Source organism: Mastomys coucha, unplaced genomic scaffold (genome assembly GCF_008632895.1).
Source record: "Mastomys coucha isolate ucsf_1 unplaced genomic scaffold, UCSF_Mcou_1 pScaffold2, whole genome shotgun sequence".
In the NCBI taxonomy this organism is placed as follows: Eukaryota; Metazoa; Chordata; class Mammalia; order Rodentia; family Muridae; genus Mastomys; species Mastomys coucha.
The window spans coordinates 11,326,307-11,350,154 of NW_022196902.1; the positions used below are offsets into that span (position 1 = coordinate 11,326,307).

General features: G+C 41.5%; 1 pseudogene; it reads left to right on the forward strand.

Moving 5' to 3' along the window:
* The first annotated feature begins 11,490 nt into the window (after nucleotides 1-11,490).
* On the forward strand, nucleotides 11,491-12,245 carry LOC116097686 (annotated as a pseudogene).
* The last annotated feature ends 11,603 nt before the right edge of the window (nucleotides 12,246-23,848 follow it).

A 23,848-nucleotide genomic window follows, 5' to 3' on the forward strand; every position in this document is an offset into this window, starting at 1 on the left:
CCACCTCACCCAGCAGCCTGAGCCCTGGATCAGATGCAGGCCACCCATTTTAACCCACACCAATGGAAAGGTGTCCTGAGATGTGATGCTAGGAGCCACATAGCCTCAGAGGAACCCTCCTCAGTAGAGGTACTGTAGCCCTGAGAGAGGATGTCTTGGCTGAGCTGGAGTGCTGCAGTGCAACAGCTCAACTTAGATGCTCCCCTTCTTGCAGCTACTGGGGGAGTGTATCCCCAGCAGAGCTGAGGCTCCTGAGTGCCTCAGCTCCACTTCTTTACTTCTTGGCTTCTTCCAATGAGAGAGTCGCATCAGGCAGCAATTCTCACAAAAGTGATTTACTGGGTGGGAGGAATCCAGGGTTGGCAGCCTCCGGTCCTGGAAGAAGACAGCAAGCTCAAAAGCAGTCAGGGCTTATACAGGGCATCTTAAAGGGCAGAGCTTTCCAGGGCAGAGCTTTCCAGGGGGAAGACTGCTGGGATTTCAAGTCTTGATTTTTGGAGAGCTCAGGGATTGGTGTGTTTTCTTGCTCAGGAATTAATGGGATTTTTTTTTCTTGTAGGGCAGGGTCTGGGAATGACGGTTACAGCTGTTAGGAAAAGACCTTTAAGGCTGTTAGAGAAGTCTGGGGATTGGGTCTGTCCACTTCCCTGCCTTGAGAGTTTACAAAGTTTGCAAAGGCAATTCATGGCGGGAAAGGCTTTGCTGCTTGAGTCTGAGTGAATCGTCAACAGAATGGAATCTCCTTCTGTAAGTTTCAGAAGAAATAAGTAAATCCCTAATTTTATCTTTTATTTGCTAATATACACTTCAAGTTACCTCCTTACCAAAAGAAGGCAAGAGTAGTAGCACTCAGGTGTTCCTTTGGAGCTTGGAGAGATTCTGCCTCAGCCTTTGGAGTGCTGAGACTATTAACAAGTGCCACATGCCCAGCTAAGACCTATTTCTCAGGACTGCTGTTGGAATAGTAAGTCAAAGCCCATGCAAGGTATATGCTACTCTTAGGTCTTGTGATGCATGGCGTTTTAAGATGTACTGACTTGCCTAGCACTGTACATGCCTTGTATAATTTTCTTTTCATCCTTTCATTTGTATGAGCTGGATCTATGAGCACAAAGGGATGTGACTCATGGGAGGAGGCTATTAACTGGGCTAACCTTTAGTTCACTAACAGAGAAATAATTCAGTGGTTTAAGTAAGGGCCTAGAGAGGCCACATGACTATAAACTGCAGGCTGACTCAAGGAACTAAGGGTGGCCCAGTAGGTCTAGTAGATAGCCCAGCAATAGGAATGGAGTTGCAGTCTTATAGCCACTAAGAACTGAATTCTGCTAGTATCACCATGAATTTGAGAAGGATTATGAGCTCAGAACAGACTGTACCATAGGCCACTCCTTCACTTTAGCCTATGAACATTTGAGCAGAGGCTCCAGCTCAGAAAACATGAAGATAATGAATGGCTTATTATCAAAAGCCATTAAATACAAAATAAGTGACTAGAAACTAATGCAAGCTATTGCTTCTTCTTCCCCTTCCTCTTCTTTTCTTCCTCCTCTTCATCATCACCATCATTGTCACAGTCACATTTCAAGATCATGTCACCAACCAAGTGTCTCAGAGGAAAAGATTTAAACTAGAAATTTAACCTTTCCCCAGCTTACCTATAAGAAAGCCCATAAAAAACCTGTTAAACAATCCCCTGGGCATGAGCCTTTGGGACAAGTTCCTCTCACTCCTTTGTCTTCTATAAGTTAGGAAGTTGAACCCCTGAGTAGGAAGAGGACTCTGCTCATTGCAGTTCTTCGCTTTAGGATTCTAGACAGTGAGGAAGAAAGAAGATGGCTGGCTTTGAAAAGGAGACATTTGAACTGTGTTTCAGTACTCGTGAGAGGGTGTGTTTGTGAGATGCAAGAATTCATGCAAAGCAGCCTCCAAACATTGACTGAGTCTAACAACAACAACAACAACAAATCTACATCCTCTTTTGTTCTAGAAGCTTAAATTGCTTGAAATGCATGTAATAATTCATTTTTGATTTGTCCATAATGAGAGGCTTTCCTGGAGGATTCTTGAAGACTACTGGTGTGTCCAAGAATGTGAAGAGCCACCTCGTACAAGGATTTTATTCAGTAGGAGCATGTTAGAGATGTGCTTACCATTGCCCAGCATATCCAGAGATTCTGATGGGAAAAGTGCTCAGAAGTGAAACCTAGGAATCTGCATTTTTAACAAGCAGCAGAGATGGGTTTGAAAGCGGTAGTCTGTGCCCTAAGCTGACAAACCCAAGGCTTTGGGGTTGGAGGAGGAAGCACCATAAGAGTAGACTGGTGACGACTCAGAATTCCAGGAAGAGTCCCCAAAGGAAAGGGACTCCAACTCCTTTGACTGAATAAAGTAATTTCAGTGAAGAAATTTTAGTGTGTGGGCAAGTGTAGAGGAGACAATAAGCGTTGTTCACGTGCTCAGTGAACAGCAATGCCAGGGAGTCCTCACATGCATGTGACTGCAGGAGCAATAGGATTGTGAAAGCAACCTCAGTTAATCCCTCTGAGCCATAGGCTGATGAAGACAGGCCTGAGCAGGGAATATGGGCAAGAAGGTATTCAAGATGCAGCATGTTAAAGAGACCTTGTATGGTAAACACACGTGCAATTGGACCCACACATAAGCGTACACATACACACACGCACACACACACACACACACACACACACACACACACACACACACACACACACGAGACATTTAATGGAGCAGGAAGAGGTCACTTTCCATATCAGAACCCAGTTGGAGGCTGTCCCACAGAGACACTGATTACATTATTCCAAGGGTGAACTTCCTTCCCCATGTGCAAAACAAGGCAGCCAAGGGCCGTAAACGTCTCTGGGGACAGAAAATAACCAGCACGAATAAAACATTATTTTTAACATTTATTTATTTGTAGATGAGTGTCTCCAAGCCATGATGTGTGTGATGAGGTCAGGAGGCGTCTTGCAGAAGCCGATTCTCTCCTTTTCCCACCTGAATCCTAGGCATGAAACTCAGGTGCGCGGGTTTGATAGCAAGTACTGGCTGGCCAACCTGCCAGCCTGTAACCAGCACATTCCAAATGTCAGAAACAAAATTACAAACATGAAGAACTTCTGAGAAACGAGGAGTGAGCAGACAGGATACAGTTCCCATAGACAGAAATGAGTATATGTGATACCCCAACTTAGGTATCTTAGCTTGAGCACTATGGTGAGTAGGTACCAGGGCTCTTCTGCCATCCACACCATGGATGTGTGAGAATTGCACATCCTTGTCTGCCAGAGCCTTCCTGAGACACTCCGAGGCCACTTCCTCCTATCTGCAATGGTACAGTTTCTTCCTTGGCTAACAACATTACCAAAGCTCACTGCTGCCCTCTGGATAAAGCAAACCAGTGAACTAAAGTGCCCAGTCACTTATGGCAAATGACTAAGCATCTATTTCCCTCATTAGATTGGTAGAAGAACCCGTTTCCAAAACACACATCTATGTATTTCATCTCACCACTCAGATAGACCCAACACACACAACACCAACACAAAATGGACCAATTCATGGAACTGATCCTTCTTTCCCATTGGTAAACAGGAAAAGTTAAATGCTCAATCTTATTTAAAGTTTAGAGATCCTGTAATTTAAGCATCTCTTAGTCTGTCCTACTGTGTTGTCTATGGATAAAATATTTCAGGAGGCTTCGCCTCAGCCACTGCATTTCAACCTTGAAAAAATGGCTTGTAACAGTCAGTGTGAACAGGAAGGCATGCTGATAAGGTATGGACAGTCACCTGGACTTTTTTTTCCCCTGTATGTTTGTTTCTGAGACAGTTCATGCTATGAGCCCAGGCTGGCTTAATTTGTAGCAGTTCTCATGACTCGACTTCTGAGATCTGGGTCACAGAAGTATGCCAGCATGCCTGAGGATTGGCCTTGCATGGGATCCACACACCTCTGTTTAGCAGCCCCTTTTCAGGGTTCTGTATCTGTCTCTGGTAACCCCTGGATCCAGTCTTTTCTTCAGAAGGACTGAATCATTTCTCAGTCATGGACTCTCTTCTGCTCATGTGAGTTAAACAGAGGTCTCTGTTTAGGTCTTCCTTCTACCTCCTTTGCCCATCTTAGTCTGCTGTTGGACAATGTCACTTGGTCACAGCAACCCTATGGCAAGTCCTCTGTCTCTTTTTTCCTTCCTTCCTTTCTTTCTTTTATCCTTTCTCTTAATTCCTTCTGTTCTGTATTTCCTTCTTTAAAAAAAATTTTTCTTGAAACTTTGTGGTCTTTGAAACTCATGTGGTCTTGAACTTACTATATAGTCGAGGCTGGCTTTGATCCCTAATCACTCCACCTCTTTGTCCTAGGTGCTAGATTTACAAGCTTACACCATGATACTCCATTCAAGTACTTTTTAGTTTTTGACTCAGTTTAGTGTGAGGCAGGAGAACCAAGAAGTGTTCACATAGTTGAGCATTTTGGTGGTTTTGGCCTATTACTGTCTTTGCCATTTGGATATCCACCTGCTAGCATGTGCCCTTCTGCATGAGAACCCATTTTCTAAGATCCAAATCAGCAAGTGGGGGGGGGGGGGGTTCTTCCGTCGAGGATTCCCTTAATTTACCAGAAATACATATGGCTGATTTTCAGAGTTTATAGGCTGCATGTGTGAACTTGCTAACAGTTATTTGTAACCTGAAAATCACTATAGTTATGTACCTTAAGATGATCTTCTAGTTAATGAACCTTACAGACAATAATGGTCTCATATGTTATAATGTTAGTGATGTCACAGCCTTTTAGTGTGTGTGAAAGTTTGCCTCATGATGTTCCCACAATGTTGAAATCACAATACGTGACTATATTTGCTGTACTTTTGCAATTATTTGTGGAAACAGAGGGGACAGTTTAAAAAAAATCGAGCCTGTTGTTGATGAGCTCAGCTGAGGCCAGGCAACGCCATGCTCTGCCTTTTTCTTATAGCCTTCATATGGAATCCAGTGTTGGTTTCCTCCATCTAGCTAGCACTACATTGCCTTATCTTGCTTGTAGCTTTAATGTTAAGAATGGTCCCCAGTTGTAACTCTCCAGTGTTCACAAGCTGAAGAAGGCTATCACACACACCATCATATGCTACAGGATGGCTCAATTTGGAAATGACATCCTTAAGAAGTCAGTTAAGGTTATAAGGGTTAGGCTTAGCTGGGTAGGATTGGGGTTTCTGTAAAAGGAATCCATGCATTCTCTTCTAAGCAGACAAACCAAATAGAGAAGAAAAATCCACGTGAAAGCCAGGAAAAGAGTACTCACAAGAAATTAAACTTATAGGCTGCTTGATCTGAACTTTCTTGACAAAACAGAGAAAATAACTTCTATTGATTAACATCTGAGCTAAAATGTTTTTATATTTTTATATATATAAATAAATTATATGTATACTTATTTTATATATTATATATAGTATATATTACAAAAATATAAATAAAATATATAATTCTACTGACTCAGTAGCATTAGTAAAATTATTTTAAAATAACATACATTTTTATAGAATGTCTGCTGTCTAAAAGACAGTGTCAAGAGAACTAGAAGACAAAAAGCACAGTCTAGAATAAAATATTTGACAAAGGAATCATCTAATAAAAACTGGTATTCAAAATATAAAGAACTCTTAAAAACTAACAATGAGAAAACACTTCAAAGCAATATGGAACTAAAATGAAAATCCAAAGCACAGTGGTCCATGTGATGTCACACTTTGATTATCCACTTGGTCCTGCAGAGAAACACCTATGGGATTAGTGAAGGTGGCCTAGGTATGCTAATGAGGTTAATGCTAATGAGTTTAACTCTAGAAGAGGTTAACTGAAGGAGAAAGTAAGAGTTACTTAATGTGGAAGGCACCATCAGATAGCTTGGGAAGGAATACACAGGGAGAAAGAATGCAACTGAACACAGATCCTCCCCCCATCCCCCCCCACACACAATCTTTTTCTTTCTGTCTTTCATCTCTACCCATCATATTCTAACCCACTTAGCTCTGACATATCCCTCCCCATGGTGAACCCAAATCTCTGAAATCACAATCGGGATATATACAACCTTCATTGTTTCTGTCTGCTATTTCTCCCAGCAATGTAAGCCCAGTAACACACCACATCCAGATAATGTCCTGTTGCTACTGTAACATAAACGTGCATGCTAATAACAACATGATAAAGTGATCACTGTGCCTCAACAAACACCCAGGAGACAAGCAAATGGAGAAAGCTTTGCCACACTGTGTATCATTAGAAAAATGTAAATTAAGACAAAAGCAATGCTAGTAGATTCCTAATAAGAAGACTGAAGTTGTGAACATCAACAAGACACATTGCTGGGGCCACAGAAATGCTCTTTCACTGATGGGGATTAAGAACAGTGCAACCAGTGTGGAAGACTCTTATAGCAGTAAACATACCCTTGTCATGAGATCCAACACCCTCACCTACTGGTATTTACTCAGATGAGCTAAAAACTTATGCGTATAGCAACTTTCTTAATCATTGCCAGACTTGAAAGCAAACCAGATGCCTTCCAGTGGAATGGAAGAAGTATTTAACTTCGCAAGCATTAATCTGTTAGTGCCTTAAACAGTAAATATTTTCTTTATAACAAGAGTCTCAGAGGCTGGACAATCAAGAGAACAATCAATGTGATTTCTGGTCTGTGAGCTGCCTATCTAGGTTCTAAATAGCTGTTTTCTTGCTGTAGCCTCAGGTGACTATTCTTTAGGCAAACAGAGGCCACTCTTCCATTGGATTACAGCTCCACTTTAATCATTTCAACTATCTCTATCTGTTTCATTATAGTCTTTATTGTCAAATATAAGTAACATTAAGCCAGGCAGTGGTGGCGCACGCCTGTAATCCCAGCACTTGGGAGGCAGAGGCAGGAAGATTTCTGAGTTCCAGGCCATCCTGGTCTATAGAGTGAGTTCCAGGACAGCCAAGGCTACACAGAGAAACCCTGTCTCAAAACAAGCAAACAAACAAAAAAGTAACATTAATAATACAAGGACATGGGGAGGGGAGGAGGATCCAGACCAATATAAAACACTGTGATGCATCCAGATAATAGAATGTTTTCTGGTCTTAAAAATTAAGATATCATGTCATGAAAGATATGGAATTTCATTGAGTGTCACCGAAGGAAACCAATCTAAAATGGCTAGGTATGAGTGAAGCCAATTATAGGATGGGTTAATTCGATTTTTGATCCTGTAGCACGCTCCCTCAAATAAAGAACAAGAAGGAGGGAGGGCTGCTTTTGGCTCTCTGTTCCAGCGTGTTCAAGCTGTGGGTGCTCGGCCCCAGGTCCCTGAGCCCATGGTAAGGTAGAACAGCATGGCCTGAGTTTGAGAAAAAAAATAGTTCATGTCAAGCTGGGAGGCTGGCAGGATATAGTCCTTGGGGATACACCTCAAGGATTTACTTCCTTCAAGTAGGTCTCACTTGCTGAGTTTCCCTACTGCTCAATTAGGTGGGTCCTTCAAATTAGGACCCACCAATGGTCTGAATTATTAATCATTGGATTAACATACCAATGAGGTCAGAATGTGTTGAATAATAATAATAAATTCACAATTTATGTTACTTCATTAACTATAATTTGTTGAGTAGTGTACAGTTCCCCTGTTGACAAACACAAACACAAGCTCTTTGATTCTGTTCTCATCTTAATTACTAATATTAACTATCAGATCCTATATTACTCACCACCCAGCAATGATGGCTACCTTTGTTTGCTTGTCACCTATTATCTATCATTCATATATATATATACATATACATATATATGTATGTGTGTGTATGTGTGTGTAAAACCTATTTATTATTTATCCATGTCTGTCTACCCCCCTGTCTATCTGTAGGCTACAGAATGACTACAAAGGGATTGGAAAGGTTATAACAGAATTCAAGGAGTTCAGAAAGACCTTAACAAGGAAGCAGGGACAGAAAGGTGACAGAAATGTGAGCAGTCTTCCCAAAAGAGTAGATAATTAGCCTTGTTACCACGCTTCCAAAGATGCTACCTCTTCATGCAGTGCCACGCCTCAGAGCTGCACAATCAAATACATTGCCAGGTCCAGACAGATGAATGTGTGGGTGGGAGACAGCAGTTAAGTGACTAGATCAGCAATAGGAGACTGAACACACACACCCCCACAAACACACACACACACACACACACACACACACAGAGGGGGGCGGGAATAGAAAGAGAGAGATAGATTACAAGAGGGAGGAAGGGGAGGAGGGGGAAGAGGAGGGGAACAGAGAGGGAGGGCATGAGGGAGAAGGAGAGAGAGAGAGGAGAGAAAGAAGAGAGAGGTGTCAGATGATAGACTTGCGGGGGTAATTCACCATCACAACCATAGCACTAGGTCTTCCTCCTCTTAGGGGTCCAAGTGAGGTCTTATACATTTACTCATTCTGGTGTGTCTGAGAAGTCCTCAAGCCTAGCTTTTCTGAAATGGCTTTAAACAATCATTGTATTCATACAGTCCAATTCCCCTTAACTTTCAGGAGTAAGTCTGTGTTGAACAGGCATTATTCTCACGTGTGTATATAACGTGGTGCAGAGTCATCCTGCCTCTCAGTTAACATGTCAAATGGATCCAAATGCTGCTTGTAAAACAGAATCACCCAGGGCAGGGCACAGCCTGACAAGACACCATTTCTCATAATATGTTGCAACTTAGAAAAGGACAGGGCCCAAGTGGAACACCACTTTTCTGGGGTCAGAGAGACAGTCCTCCATTCCTTGCTATGGGAACCCACTTCCTGATTTCTAATTCCCTTATGCAAAACTGTGATGGGAAGCTCATTGGGACGCTAAAAGGATGGGAATGATCTTTTCTCAAGCTATTAGGCAAGTCTGCAAACCCAAAGTTCAGCTATAAATTTCATAACACTTGTTCCTTGACCAGAAGTGACAATTGCCCTATCATTTTCTAGATTCCTTCTGAGGCAATCTTTTCCTTTCTCCCCTGACAATCCTTCTGGCCATAAGAACTCTAGCATAGTGTTTCTCAGCCTGTGGGCTGTGACCCCTTTGGGAGTTGCCCTCTCACAGGGGTTGCCTAAGACCATTGGAAAACACAGACCTCTACATTCAATTCATAACAATAGCATAATTACTGTTATGAAGTAACGACAAAAATGATTCCATGGTTGGTGATCACCACAATGTGAAGAACTGTATTAAAGGGTCGCAGCAAGAGGAAGGTTAGGAACCACTAAAGCAAAGAAGAAAAAAGTTGACATCTAAGTGAGGTTCAAAGAACAAAAGTTGTTAATGATTTAGAATAATTATCCGCTTCTGCCTCAGTTTCTTCACAGTTCGACGTTCACACACGACTAGGGGTAGTCTCAGTGGGACTGACCAGAGGCTGTCCCCTCATAGGAGCTGAGACACGGTTGCCACACACCTCCAAACTGCAGGTGTTAATTTGTATCTTTTCCCTTCCTTCTTCCTTCTCCAACTGCCCTCCCTTTGTGATTTTGCAATGTCCCTTTAAGAGGGGAAAGCCCTTAGTACACAATCATCTTGATACCTCCTCTTTCCTGCTTTCTAGAACTGGCCCTTTCCAAGAGTGCTCAATTCTCAAGGACCTGCTTGATTTTTCAGGGCTTTATCAAATATCTTCACACTTGGTTCAATGGTAGATGGCATTTGTGGGAAGTAGCTATAGCAATTCTAAAAAGGCTACAGCATTCATACATTAGATTCGGAAGTCCAAATGCCTGACTAGCAGGTCTGCCAGCATAGCTCTGCTGAATAACTGTAGCAAGAAAAAGAAAGCAGAAATACCGATTGGAAAGGGAATTAATTAGGGGTAGACACATCTGAAAGGAGATGCATGGACACATGTGTCTTTGCCATTGCTGTCGTGGGTCAGCCTGGCAAACCTATAATGTGAGGGTAGTGTGGCAAATGTCACAGCCCCTCCATCAGAAGCCAGTGTCAGTGTGTTGTGATGGCAACTTTGGTGGCTCCACTCTTACCAAACAATGCACTATTCATGCTGCTTGTTTAAAGGAGAGAACGGAGCCAGTCATCCTGGCATACGCCTATAATCCTAGCATTCGGGGTGCTGTAGCAGCATGATAGTCCCAAGTTCAAGGCCAGCCTGGGACCCCTGACTCAGAGGAAAGGAAGAGAAGAAAGAAAATGGGGAGGAGGAAGGATGAGGTGGAAGAGGAAGAAAGAGGATGGAGTAAAAGAAGGGAGAGAGAGAGGAGGAGCATGAGGAGATTCACGGATTTTTATAAATTTCTAAATTAGTATTCTGGCTCTATAAGTCACATCACTGGAGTGAGTCTGTATCTCAAATCTAGTCAACCGTGATATACTTAACAAGATTATTTCTGTATTTCTAAGAGTATAGGCCAGAGTTTTAAAAGTTCACCAGGATCAATTCCAGTTTTGGGGTCTGGTCAGGGGCCATCCTGCAAGGCTTCCCCATCCTAGCTGAGTCTGTTAGGCCTGAAACATTCTTAATTAGTACAAGAGAAAGCTGTTTCCTCTGCTGGATGGAAATACCCTGTGGCCTTCTAATCCCACAGCACAGGGTACTTCTGCTTCTGAAGAAACAGCCTTCAGGAGAAACATGTTTGTAAGAGACAGAGTAAATTCATAAAAAATTACCAATACTTCTATAATTTTAGGAAAAATACTTCTGGGGAATTTGAATTGAAGAAGAATTTCTACTTCTTATCCTACTTTCCCCACCCAGTTTTCTTTTCTAATTCTAGTGATATTTCACCAGACATATAGAATTTCTTTTGTAAATTTTGTTGGTCTGTCTTATGTCAGAGATAGGGGAAAGCGGGTTAGGTTATTGCCTTCTCTGAGCTGGTAGAAGCCTACCATTCAAATTAAACCTACAAGTGTGTTTAAAATACATTCAAGATGTTTATTGATTTCCAAGGCTGTTTCTAGAAACTGCTCTTCATCTCTGGATAAGCCCCAGAGTTACGTCCCTGTATTTTGTCCCAGAGCTAGAGGATAGATGTCAACTTAACTATTTTCATCCCGAAAAACCAAGGGTAATACTATAAAATGTTAAGTATGCATGGCTCAAGGACTGAGGTAGGAGGCTAGAAAGGTGGTTCTCCAGTGAAGAGCACTTGCTGTTCTTGCAGAGAGTCCAGATTCAGTACCTAGCATCCATAGCAGCTCTTACACTCCTCTGGAACTACCTCAGTTCCAGAGGATCCAGGCCTGTTCTGACTTATCTTGGACTCTTGAACTCATATGGTACACATACATAGACATGCACCACACACACACACACACACACACACACACACACACACACACACACGCACACGCACACGCACACGCACACGCACACGCACATACACACGCACACTAAATAATTCTTTGTAAAGGACATGGTTTATACTGTGACTCTAGCCTGGTACTGACCTTCAGAGCCTTGAGCTTAGTGCAATGGCGCCTTCCAGGAAGTTCTTTATGGAGGCCAACTGGAAGATGAACAGGAGGAAGAAGTGCCTGGGAGAACTCTGCTGCACCATGTGCGGATAGACCCGGAGGTAGTTTGTGCATAGCCAACTGCCTACATCAACTTCCACTGGCGGAAGCTGGATCCCAAAATTGCTGTGGCTGCACAGAACTGCTACAAAGTGACCGATGGGGCCTTCACTGGGGATATCAACCCTGGTATGATCAAAGACTTAGACACCTGGGTTATGCTGGGACACTCGAAAAGAAGACCTATCTTTGGGAATCAAGCAAGTTGATTGGTCAGAAAGTGAACCATGCCCTAGCAAAGGGACTCGGAGTGATTGCCTGCATCAAGGAGAAGCTAGACGAAAGGGAAGCTGGCATCACTGAGAAGGTTGTTTTCAAACAAACCAAGGTCATTGCAGATAATGTGAAGGACTGAAGCAAAGTGGTCCTGGCCTGTGAACCTGTGTGGGCCATTGGGACTGGCAAGACTACAACCCCTCAACAGGCTCAGGAAGTACACGAGAAGCTCCAGGGAAGGCTGAAATCCAATGTCTGATGGGATGGCTCAGTGCAACTGGATCATTTATGGAGGTTCTGTGACTGGAGCAGCCTGTAAAGAGCTGGCAAGCCAGCCTGATGTGGATGGCTTCCTCTTGGGTAGTGCAACTCTCAAGCTTGAATTTGTGGACATCATCAATGCCAAACAATGAGCACTGCCCATCCCTCTACCTGCCTGCATAGCATGGACTAGGTTGCCCAGAAGTTTTGTAGCTCCTTCCACCAGTCACATGCTTCAGATGACATCATCTGCCCCATCTTGTGGCCTAATCCACACTGTACCTTCCTGAGCCTTTTACCCATCCCCAAAATGGTTGGAACCAAGCTCATCCCTTTACTACTTACAATGGTTAGAATCAAGTATGTCGCCAAAGGTGGCTACCTGGGGAGTGGAAGGAGTAGAACTGGCTGTTCCTTTGGGCCCTAACAAGTGAAATTGTCTTCCATTGGCTTGGGATGGAAACTCTTGGTTGGAACACAGGAAGTAGGTTTTGTGTCACTTTGGCCTGTCGCTTAGATGGCCTTGGCTCTAGCTTCACTCCCAAGCCCTCCTGGATGTCTGATGGAGAAATTCAGAGCCTTTGGGGTCTGAGTTTCAGAGGCCTGGGATACTCCCCTCCCCCACCATGCTGAAACCCTTGTATTGTGTTTGTGAATCATCCCACAAGGAAATTAACACTGCAGTCTAAGGTCAGCTTAATTTCTGATGACTGGAGCTGGTTAATAGTCTGCTCTTCCCAGAGATCTTGACTGGTTTATTTCTTGCTGTCTGTTGAAAGGCAGCGCCCTTGTACTGAATTTCTGTCTATAATCAAGGTGAAGACCACAGCCCATCAACTAATGAAGGTCATTGACAATGACTAAGGTGTTTTTGGCAGGGTGGGAGGGGAAGGGGTTGTTGCTTTGTTTGTTTGAGACAGACTTTCACAGAGTATCTCTGCTCACCTCCTAAATGAGGAATTAGCAGGGAGAACAACTTCTTGTTCTAGGCTAGGTAGATGTCAGGAACCCTCTGTCAGATTCTGGGAAGTTCCAAATTATCTGCCTTTATGCTTTCAAAGCTGGGCGTTAGTGACACCCCAGATGGCTCTGTGGATGGTTAGCCCAGAACTACATTCACCAGGACTAAATCATTATCAGGAGATCTTTGATTTGGAAATGTTGGTGACATCAAAACAAATCTTAGGTTTAGAAGAAAAAAATTAACATTACTAGAGTTTGTGACATTCAAAGTTGCTACTTTCTGCAGTATAATTCATGGTTTAGTTTGGTATTTTTCCAGGGCAAAGAAACTCTTCTCTAAAGTACCGAATGTGCTATGCAGAAAGGGAAATTCCTTCTTGTCCTATGAGAGATGATATTGATTAATTTTTATTTTAGTTACCTAAATGACTTTTTTCCCCAGCAACATTAACAGGAACTTGTCCTTATGTGAATTTGTTCAGCTTAGAAAATAAGAAAACTTTACCATTTTGAATCTAGGATTCCACAATCTTAGTACGGCTGGGGCAGTACTAAGAGCATCTATGAATAAACACCATAGTTCCAGTGGCAGAGTTTAAACAGTTATTCCTGACTTCTACTTTACTTCAGGGATGGATTAAGATCTCTAGACTTCTGGAAGGAAAATAAATTCTGCTGGCCTGGAAAAAAAAGATTTCTATGGTTTAGATTAAGATTGAGAACTCACGTTTTGGAATCATTTGACATAGGTGCCATTTTTTCTGCCTTCTTGTACACAGTTTCACAAAGGCTGTGGGAGGTAGCTGGAAATAGTAAAGCTGACAGGTTGGAGGCTGGATTCAGGGGCCTTTGAGGTTGAGTTCAGATTCTGGATTGGGGCAGAGCCCGTCAGTGTTGATGTCTGTTGCTCAGTTGTACTGTTCATCTGTTTGACAGTACAGTAGACACACTGGGACTCTAGGCACAGCCTAGGCCAGGGAGGCCGGTGTTTTGCCCAGGAACTCTTTCTTTATCCACAACTTGAAACTTGGGATGAACTTTTTTATTTTAACCTGGAGAATTAATATTAGACCATATCATGTTCATCTTGTAAGCATCAAAGGACCAGGTTTTTTTGCCCTTCTCTAATATTTCAGTACAACAATCAACTTGGAATCCTAGCAAGCTGGGTACTTCAACCCAGCAAGAGAACCCTTGTGAGCCCAACCTTGGTGTACAATATTTAACTTTAAAAACTGAGTTGTGAGGGAGAGCTTCTCCAAGAACAGGCAGGTGTCTTCTGGGTTTGCATGCAGTACTATAGAAACCAATGCACAGCAGCAAAACCCAAAGGATGTCAAGAAGGCAGAGCCCACAGCAGTTCCCCCATCTCACACAGACCACAGCAGCAGGAAGCACAGATGATCTGCAGTCCCAGCAGAGCCCACCACAGGACATTGCTTTTGGTAGAGATACTCTGGGGAAGACCCTGCCCTGCATTCCACTTGACATTGGACTTAACCAATGAGAGAGGGCCACGATTGGAGACATAATTGAGGAAATACAATGAGGCCGGCTATCCTTTGGGGCTAAGATGCAAGACTGCTTTGCCGGCTTTCAAAATAGTAAACCATAGGTAGCCTTCAGGAAAGGCTTATGACTCACAATCTGCTTCTGGTTACTAGTGGCAACCCCATATCCTCTCCAGCCATGGGATATGGAGGAACTGTCAGATACCTGCAACTGGTTTAGACTGGGTCTGAATTCCCCCAGGAAGTAAAGTCTCAGTGTGTGTGTGCATGTGCATGTGCGTGTGTGTGTGTGTGTGTGTGTGTGTGTGTGTGTGTGTGTGTGTGCCTGCGTGCGTGTTAGGGGCAAGGTGAGGTACTATCACCCATCAATTGCCTAATTCCAGGGTGGGGAGAAACCTGAGGAAGTAGGTGGCTTGTTGTTAAGGAACTTGGAGAAGGTGGTTCTGTTATAGAGTACAGCATTTGGTTGTAAATTATGCTAAAAAAGAAAACACACTTTCCCTTGGCAACCATGTCTGGAGATGCACTTGAGGCAGACAAGAACACAGCTGGTTGCAATTTCCCTCATTTTTGCTGAGCTTCTGTGTTGTTGAATACAAAGAAGGTTCTGCCTCTTGGGAAGTAAAAAGAGAGTCAAAAGGAGCAGGAGGAGGAGTTCTTGCACAGTGACCCAGTGTGGTACAGAACAGGGGACAATTTCACCACAACACCACACACAAGGGCACTCTCTGACAGAATTCTGAACACACCGTTGCAAACACCACCTCCTCTGCCCCATTGCCAATACTCTTGGGTCTTAAAAGTCTAGAGTTAGAGGAAAATACCAGGCATGATGGTTCAAGCCTGAAATCCCAGCACTTAGGAGGCGGGACAAGGAGGTAACTACTAGTTTAAGGCTAGCCTAGGCTACATAGTAACTTCCAGATTAGTCTTAACTACACAGAGTGAAAACCTATCTTAAACAATTGACTTCAAAACAAACACCAAACAATTCAAACAAGAAGAGCACATAAGACCATGTCCTTCTGATTACTATATATTTATTTTTAAAAGCCCACTTATGTTAAGTGTACAATTTCATTAGTTTTGGCAAATGTAGAAATGCAAGCAACCACCATAACAAGTAAAGCATTGAACAATTACATCACTCTAAAAAGTTTCTACACGTCTGTTTATTGTCACCTCGTCTTACAGCAGATACCAGGAGAAGTATATGCTTTGTTATGCATCTTTTAGTGACTGGCCTCCTTTATACAATACAAAATTTCCATTTAAAGTTAGAACCTGTAGAACAAAATAAATAAATCTGAAAAAAGAAGAATGTTTTAAAGGGCCCAGTGAGATGGCTTTCCAGTCAAGAGCACTTGATGCTCTTACAGAGGACTAGGGTTTAATGCCAGCACCTACATGGCAGCTCACAACCATCCATAATTCTAGTTCCAAGGGATCTGGAGCCCTCTTCTGACTTCTCTGGGCACCAGGCATGTATGTGGTATACAGCCATACATGCAAGCCAAACATTCATATACCTAAAATAAAATAAGTAAATTTAAATGTTAAAGTCCCAGTCTTTGAGATGGCTCAATGGGTAAGGGCACTTATTCCTGACCTAATGATTCCTGGGACACAGAGAGCAGAAGGAGAGAACCAATTTTTGAAAGATGTCCTCTGAAATCCACACTTGTGTTTCTTCTTACCACATTACACAATAAATAAACAAACACATAAATGTAATAAAAATTTAAAGTTGAAGCCTGTGTTGGTGAAAACTTAGACGGTCATTCCACGTTAGTAAAGAGCAACTTGTTACTCTGTAGGTATGACAATTATTTTTTGAATATTTAGGGCTACTTTTAGTGAAAGTTTTGTGCATGGAAGCATCAGTCTTTGTGTGATCGCATCTTCACTTCTCTGAAATACTTAGGAATAAAAATGTTGCATCATTTGACTTCATTGATCTTTCTATGTTCCTTACATATTCCCTTCTTCCTTCTTGCATTTAAAAATGTTTTGCCTTTAAAACCCTTTTAAAGCTACATTTTAATTACTTAATGTGTATGTATGTGTTTGCAGGTGTATACTTGTCACAGCCTACATATGGAGGGCAGAAGAAATGTCTGGGAGTCAGTTCTCTCCTGCTATCTCTGAGATCCAGGAATAAAACTCAAACCATTTGGCATCTTTACTTGTTAAGGCCTCTTGCCAGCCCTTCCTATAGATCCTAAAGTAATTTCTTATATTGTTTTGTTTTCTAACTTATTTATTTCTGTTGGGCTTTGAGACAGGATTGCATATAGCCCAGGCTGGCTTAGAAGTCTCAGTGCCTACTGAAGCTTGGCATGGAGCTGCTGATCCTTCTGCCTCTGCCTCTGTCTCTTACCAGGAGTGTCAGCACTGCCTGTAGGTGAATTGTCAGGTTTCTTCTTTTCTAGGATAGATAAGTTAACCTGTCATGTTCCCACTAAGGAATACTTCTGCTGCATTGCATGCAGTTTTATATATAGGTAGCTCTTGCTTTCCATTTGATTGAAGGATCATGAAAATGAAGATACAGGTTTATACTACATGCAGTGATCTTAATAATAACAGGAAAAAAAATTTCTGTGACCTTTACAAAAAATTGGCATAGCATTAAAAACCCTCACTATCAAAAAATTTCTCACTTCGTATTATACATGTGTAGGAAATTATTCAAATGATAAAATTAATGCTTTAAAGTTTCCTATAATTAAAAATAATATACACATTAGAGTGTTTGCTTCTTTGTAAATATTTATCTGGTCATGCATGTGAACTTCCAGTGTTTCCATTTTAGAAACTAAAAAAGTTCATAAGTTATAAATGACAGTGACAGTTCTACCATGTGGGAATGTGTTAACTCCATACTTAGAGACGGGGAAGTGCCAGGTTTTATTTTATTATGTATTATATAATATGTATATATTCACACAATTAAAAACTTACCAAAAGTCTTTTGAACAGTGCATTCTACTTCTTAGGGTGAAATTTATTTATATAAAATATCTTAGTTGTTTTTCCTCTTGCTCTGAAAAAAAAAACAGGAAAAAACTACTTAAGGAGGGAGGGAGGGAGGGAAAGAGGGAGGGGGGCATGCTGCTGCCTGGCTGCCTGGCTCCTTTTCTCCATTTGTACAGCACAGGGAATGGTGCCACCAACAGTGAAGGCATTTTCCCATGTCAGTCAACGAAATCATGATAATCTCCCAGAGATATGCCCAGAGGACCGTCTCCCAAGTCAATCTAGATCCTGTTGAACTGATGACTGCACCCATCGTGCTGATGATTTAATTGTCACACCTCCTTCTCCTTGTCCCTTTGAACTTCCACAGTGTGAAACAGCAGAGTGTCTTCTGGTGGGAAGGTGTTGCTAGTGCCATCTCTTTTGAAATACTTTCATCCTTTTCCTCATAAGCAATCACCTTATGACACTTACACAAAATTCCCCTCAAAAGGTGACAAGGTTAACATTCCCATGTTAGACATTTTTTTTTCATTTGTCTTCAATTCACATCTTTCACTTCCTACATTTTAAATTTTCTGCTTGGTAACTGCATTTTCATCTTTGTTGACCAATTCTTCCTTTGGCTCATCCATTTTTTTAAGGTTTTCTGTAAGTTTCTCAGTAACAAAGAGGAAACATCTTTAAAATGGTAGGCAAACTGAGTCTGAGGTACCTAGCAACCAGTGGCCTCCGGGCTTTGGAACAACTAGGGGTGATTCCCACTCCTAATCTATACCTGTGGTTTGCCTGATGCTTCGGGACTAACAAACTAACACTGGAGTGAGCAGCTTCTAGAATTAGTGACGAATAATATGCTATTATAGTTTAGGTATGAACCATGCTGTTTGGAGACTGGCATGGTATTTGGTAACTCTGGTCTATTCATTCTAGAACTTGTTCAACAAAACAAAAACAAAAACAAACCAAAACCAAACTGAACAAAGCCAAACAAAAGAAAAAACAAACAGAAAGCCTGTGTTTTCTTGAAACTGATGAGATATTTATAAATGTGTTGACTAATTTTGGAATATCTGAAGATTCTATCAGATCCTGTTTTCTATTGCCTTTATTTTAATTGGATATTTGGCAGAGGACACAAGACATGCTCCACACCATAAAAGGGCTTTAAAAATGAAGATACGTTTTGTGGTCCAGCATGTGATCTACATAGCAGATGTCACATTTGTATTTGTGAAGTGTACTCTGATTTTATTGGATGTAGCATGCCTCCAGGCCAGGTAGGCTGATGGTGCTGTAAAGCTCACTGGATCTTTACCATTTATTTTCCTGTCAAGTACTAAGAGAAAAGCACTACCAACATTTTTTCACCTGTAGCTGTGAGTTTCAATATTTTTTTCAAATACTTATATGAGTTCTTGTTGAAGTGGCTACCATCAGTATGAAGTGGCTTTATTGACCTCTAATTCTGAAAGTCTGTTTTCTGATATTAACAAAGTCAGTCTGTCTTTCTTGAGATTTCTGCTACAAAGTCTCTCATATTTCTAGGGTTTGTTTGTTTGCTTTGTTTTGTTTTTTGTTTTTTGTGTTTTTTGAGACAGGTCTCACTATGTAGCCCTGGCTAGCCTTGAACTAACAGAAATCCACCTGCCTTGGCTTCCCGAATGCTGAGATTAAAGATACATGTCAGGATGCTCACCCTAGTAGTCCCTTCACTTTTAAACTTTGTGTGTCTCAGTTGTTAAAGAGGCATTTCCTACAATAGCTGGTAATGGGCCATGTTTTTTTTTTTTGTTTTTTATAAATCAGCAGTCTTTGCCTTTTAACACCAGTGGAAATAAGCATAAGAACATTGAAGCCAAAGGTAATATGCAGATTCTTTACTTTTAGTGGAGTTTTTAATAAAAGTATATTTATGTCTACCACCCTAACTCTACTTTTCTCATTTATTCCTTATTTTTTACACTCCCTCAATTATTTCTCAAGGTTAGGGCTTACTATGTAGTCCTAGCAGGGCTGGAATTTATGACAATCTCCTGCCTTAGCCTCCAGAATGATGGGGTTCTAAGTGTGAGCAGCCTGTCTGACTCCCTTTTTCTCCTTTCACAATCAGCATGTAATTTGTGTAATTGACTTATTCGCTATACTTCGTTGTTTTGTCAGGGGTTTTGTTATGAATACGAAACAGCTTGACCCCATAGCAGTACCTGTTGCAGCATTTTCTTTGTCCAATCACATCAGGGCAGTGACAGGCCTGTGATTGGACAGGAATTGAGAGGTGGCGCTAGAAGTTGAGGAAGAGAAAAGTCAGAGTGGGAAGGGCAGCGGCTTGATCATGGAGTCAGAAGAAGATGAGGAGTCAAACCCTGTGTGGTTATAACCAGGCTAAGGTTTTTACAAGGTTAAATTGATAGGGTCAAAATTTGTCTTTATCATTTGCCATTGAAATTATTGTATTGGCATCTTGTAATTGTGATCTTATTATTTTATAAACCTTATTAGATAATTGAGCCTTGGGGATCATGCTTTATTGGGTTCTAGGAGTTGGATGAATGATTGTGGGGGTGTGTAAGGAGTTGCATGTGAGCGAGATGTTGCTGCTAGCTGGGAGAAAATAGAAAGAGCCCACAAGGACATGGTGTTGTCGGATGGTACCGGCTCAAGAACATGATCCAGTGGGAAAGACAGTTTGTGGGGTAGATTCATTTTTTAAATATTCCCACAAAAAGTACCTATGCTTCCATTGCTTCCTAACCCCCTAGCAGTACACTTCCATTGCTCCCTAACCCCATAGCAGTACACTTCCATTGCTCCCTAACCCCATAGCAGTACACTTTCACTTCTTCTTTCCCATCTTCATCCCTCTTTACATGCTCATAGGTTCTAAACTTTACAAATTAGATAGTCATTATTTTTGATTTAAATAAAGTGTGTATGTGTATAGTGTGTGTGTGTGTGTGTGTGTGTGATAGTGCATTTGTAGCCACCAGAGAACAATGTTTGGGAATTGATTATCTCCTTCCAGCATAGGGATCCCTGGGATTGAACTCACATTGTCTAATTTCTTTGGCAAGCATCCTCACCCACTAAACAACCTTGCCAAACCAGAACAACTTTTTGTATGGTGAAAAGTCATATGTTTACATGGTTCTCATTCCCAGCATTTCTTTTTGTAGATTAAACTTTTGTTTAAATGCATATTTTAAATATATTTTCTTGGACACATCATCCTAGGTCCAAAAGAATTTTATTTTGTCACTTTAGCAATGTGACTTTATTATCCTCTATCCCAATTTCTTCTCATGATACATCTATGGCATTGGGTATAGAATGGTCAAATCTAGGGCTAGCTTGATCTTATTAGCCGGATAGGACACTCATATGTTATCTGGCTAAGACTGGTTGCTCAATTGTTTTCTGGGTGGGAGTGAAAATCCAAGACAGCCCCAGCTTTTCTTTAGCTTTTGAAGTTGTTCAGCTTGTACTCAGTGTGCTATTCCTCTCCACCCTCATAGAAGTCCAGCCTGAATTAATACTAATGCATGCGAGTATTCAAACAAAGGGCATTAGTATTCTGGTCCAAGACGATTCTTGAATGAGCTTGGTGCAGCTTCCTACTCTTTGATGCTTTGCCCAATAAGCAAGAGATGCCTCATACTTACTAGTGTTTTGTATTTGTCTGCCTTGGTTTTCCTTTCCTGTGGCCTGAAAATTGCCACCCTGCAGAAAACCGGGACAATCAGAGGGTCAGGTTGATTTCTTGCTCTTAGACCAGGACCAAAACTATTCGGGCTTACTGATCAATATATGGAAAGTTGTTGAAAGAGTTTCATGTGTGGCTCTGGTTTTTATGAGAGGAGAGCTGTCTTGTTCTAGTCCCACCTTTTTGGGCAAAGGAAGAACCATTTTATTTTATTTTATTTTAAAGAGAATTAAAAAAAATAATAAAAGCCTGACCTGAATATTAATCATTAACTTAATAAGTAGTCTTGAATTCCTACTTAAACTTGACCTACTACAAAAGGCATATGAAGGTAGAACTTCATTTGCATAATTCAGTTACATAACCTCATTCTTTCCTTATTGTTGTCCACCTTTCTTTTACATCTTCACTTAGATGCCCCTTCCTGCAGATATCAGTGGGAAGCAAAGTCTGCAGCAGTCCCTAGTCTTATAGTCTAGTTGGACAGTAACCACCAACCAGAGACTCATGCAAATGCTCAACTATAACTTAATGGTAAGTTTTGAAACAGTGAACTCAGAGAGCTAGGTAGCCATTTCAAGTTTGATACAGTGTAGAGGCCTTTGTGACATGAGGTATTTAAAGGGAAGGGGATTGGTCGAGAAAGAGATAAGGCATGAGAGCTCTCAGTGCTGTATATTATGCAACACATTCTAGCTTCACATACTTTTTTATAGGTGAAAAGAACAAAGAGATTTCCTATAGCCCTGGGAATTGTTTGCCTGTAATATTGGCAATCTAGATGAAAAAAAAGTTTTTAATTAAAAGCAATTAAAAACAAAAACAAAACCAACCAAACAAAACCCAGCAAGTAAAGGAAGCTGTCTCTTGCCTTTATTACTAACCGTGGGGATATACTCTCTTTGCTGGAGACAACTGTCTTTCATCAAGCGTACAGTGGAGATCTCAAGCCCTGAGCTGAGCTGATCCTCACCAAGGCTTCTCCTGGATGATGTGCACTGTGCTGTCACTTAGCCTTTTTTCTTTTCCTTGTTAATCTGTCTTTTACAATGAAGGGTTCCCTTTTACAATACTTGGGAGAACTTAGAGCATTTCTATTTATCCCTAACAAAGCTCTCTCAGTTCTAATTGAAGCATGCTGTGCCTGTATCTCTATTAGGTGCTGCCAGTTTGCTTCTAAGTGGTGAACATCTTCTCTAAGTTTTCTTTTCCATGAGTCTTGCTGGAATGAAGTTGAGCAGTCCTCTGAGAGGGGAATGAGGATTATAGGAAAGACAGAAAAGAAGACTCAGAGCCAAAGGTTAGAAATCAGGAGCGCTGTCCAGTAAGTACTGCATCAACCTCAACTTTAATTCTCTTAAGCTTTATATATTTACAGCATCATGGGAAACAAAGTCACAAGCCAGCAAAGACAATGGCAGAATTACATTCAATATCTGTACACATGTGGATGTCTCTATTCCTTCCTGTTCCTTCCTCCAAGATTAACAGAACATTCAGCCCTTCGACTAGAGCTTCACCCTCTTATCATTATATGAATCAGCAAGCCAGGACTTGACTCTATCTGACAGGCAGGCTTTTACAGAAGCAGGCAAAATGGCTCCCAACAGTCTCTCATTATTTATTTAAAGTCAATGTTTAGCAGTGGTCTTCCTCTCTAGGTAAGAGTTTACCTCCTTACTTGAGCAGGAAACCGTGTCACCTCCCCCTGTTGTTCCTCTTCCTCCTCTTCATCTTCCTTTTCCTTCTCTCCTACTATTTCACCTCCTCCTATTCCTTCTCCTTCTGCAGTTTCTTCTCCTCTCCCCCTTCCTTCTTCTTTCCTCCTCCTCTTTTCTCCACTCTTACTTATACGAAGCCTCCTAAGCTCTGGCCGAACTACTTCTACAACAGCACCCAGGATGGCTTCCTCTAAGAGCCCTTAGGTTTATCTTTTACTTTGTCAGTGAGTGGAGTGCTTTGTGAAGCCTGAGCAGAAATGAAAAATTCATGAAATAGCTGGTTGAGTCTGTGACAATATAGATTATTCATCCCACACCAGGGAATACCCTAAACCCAGCCACTTGTTTCAGCGGAAAGTGAGTCCATTTTTCCAAATTCTTAGTTACTTAAGAAAACTGAGATGTTACACTTCTATATGCAAACTCTTAATTTTTAAGTGTTACCAACTACTTGAACCAAACAAACAACTGTGTTTGAGTTCTGGCCAGTGCAGTGTTACTGCTCTTTTGAAAGGTCTTCAGGGGCATCTATTAACTACTGAATAAGTTTCTATTCTTTTACATAATGTGTCATCTATTTATCTTATTAAAGTCTGAACTTTTTCCTTAGTAACCTCTACATTGTGAAGACCTGGTAAGAAATCGCTGAAATAAAGAAGCTGTTTGCATCAATTAGATTAGGGATTTTAAGAAGCCAAGGATTAGAGAACTTAATAGACAGGAAGATGTTTTATCAGAAGAAACCAAAGCTTCAAGGTCATGAGTCAGGGTATATCAGGGATTTGGGAAGAATCTGGGATATGAAGGTGTTGCCTGCTCACAGTGGAAGAAAAGCCCAAGGGTGTGGGTGGGAAGGCCAAAAAGGAAGCAGGAGAGGA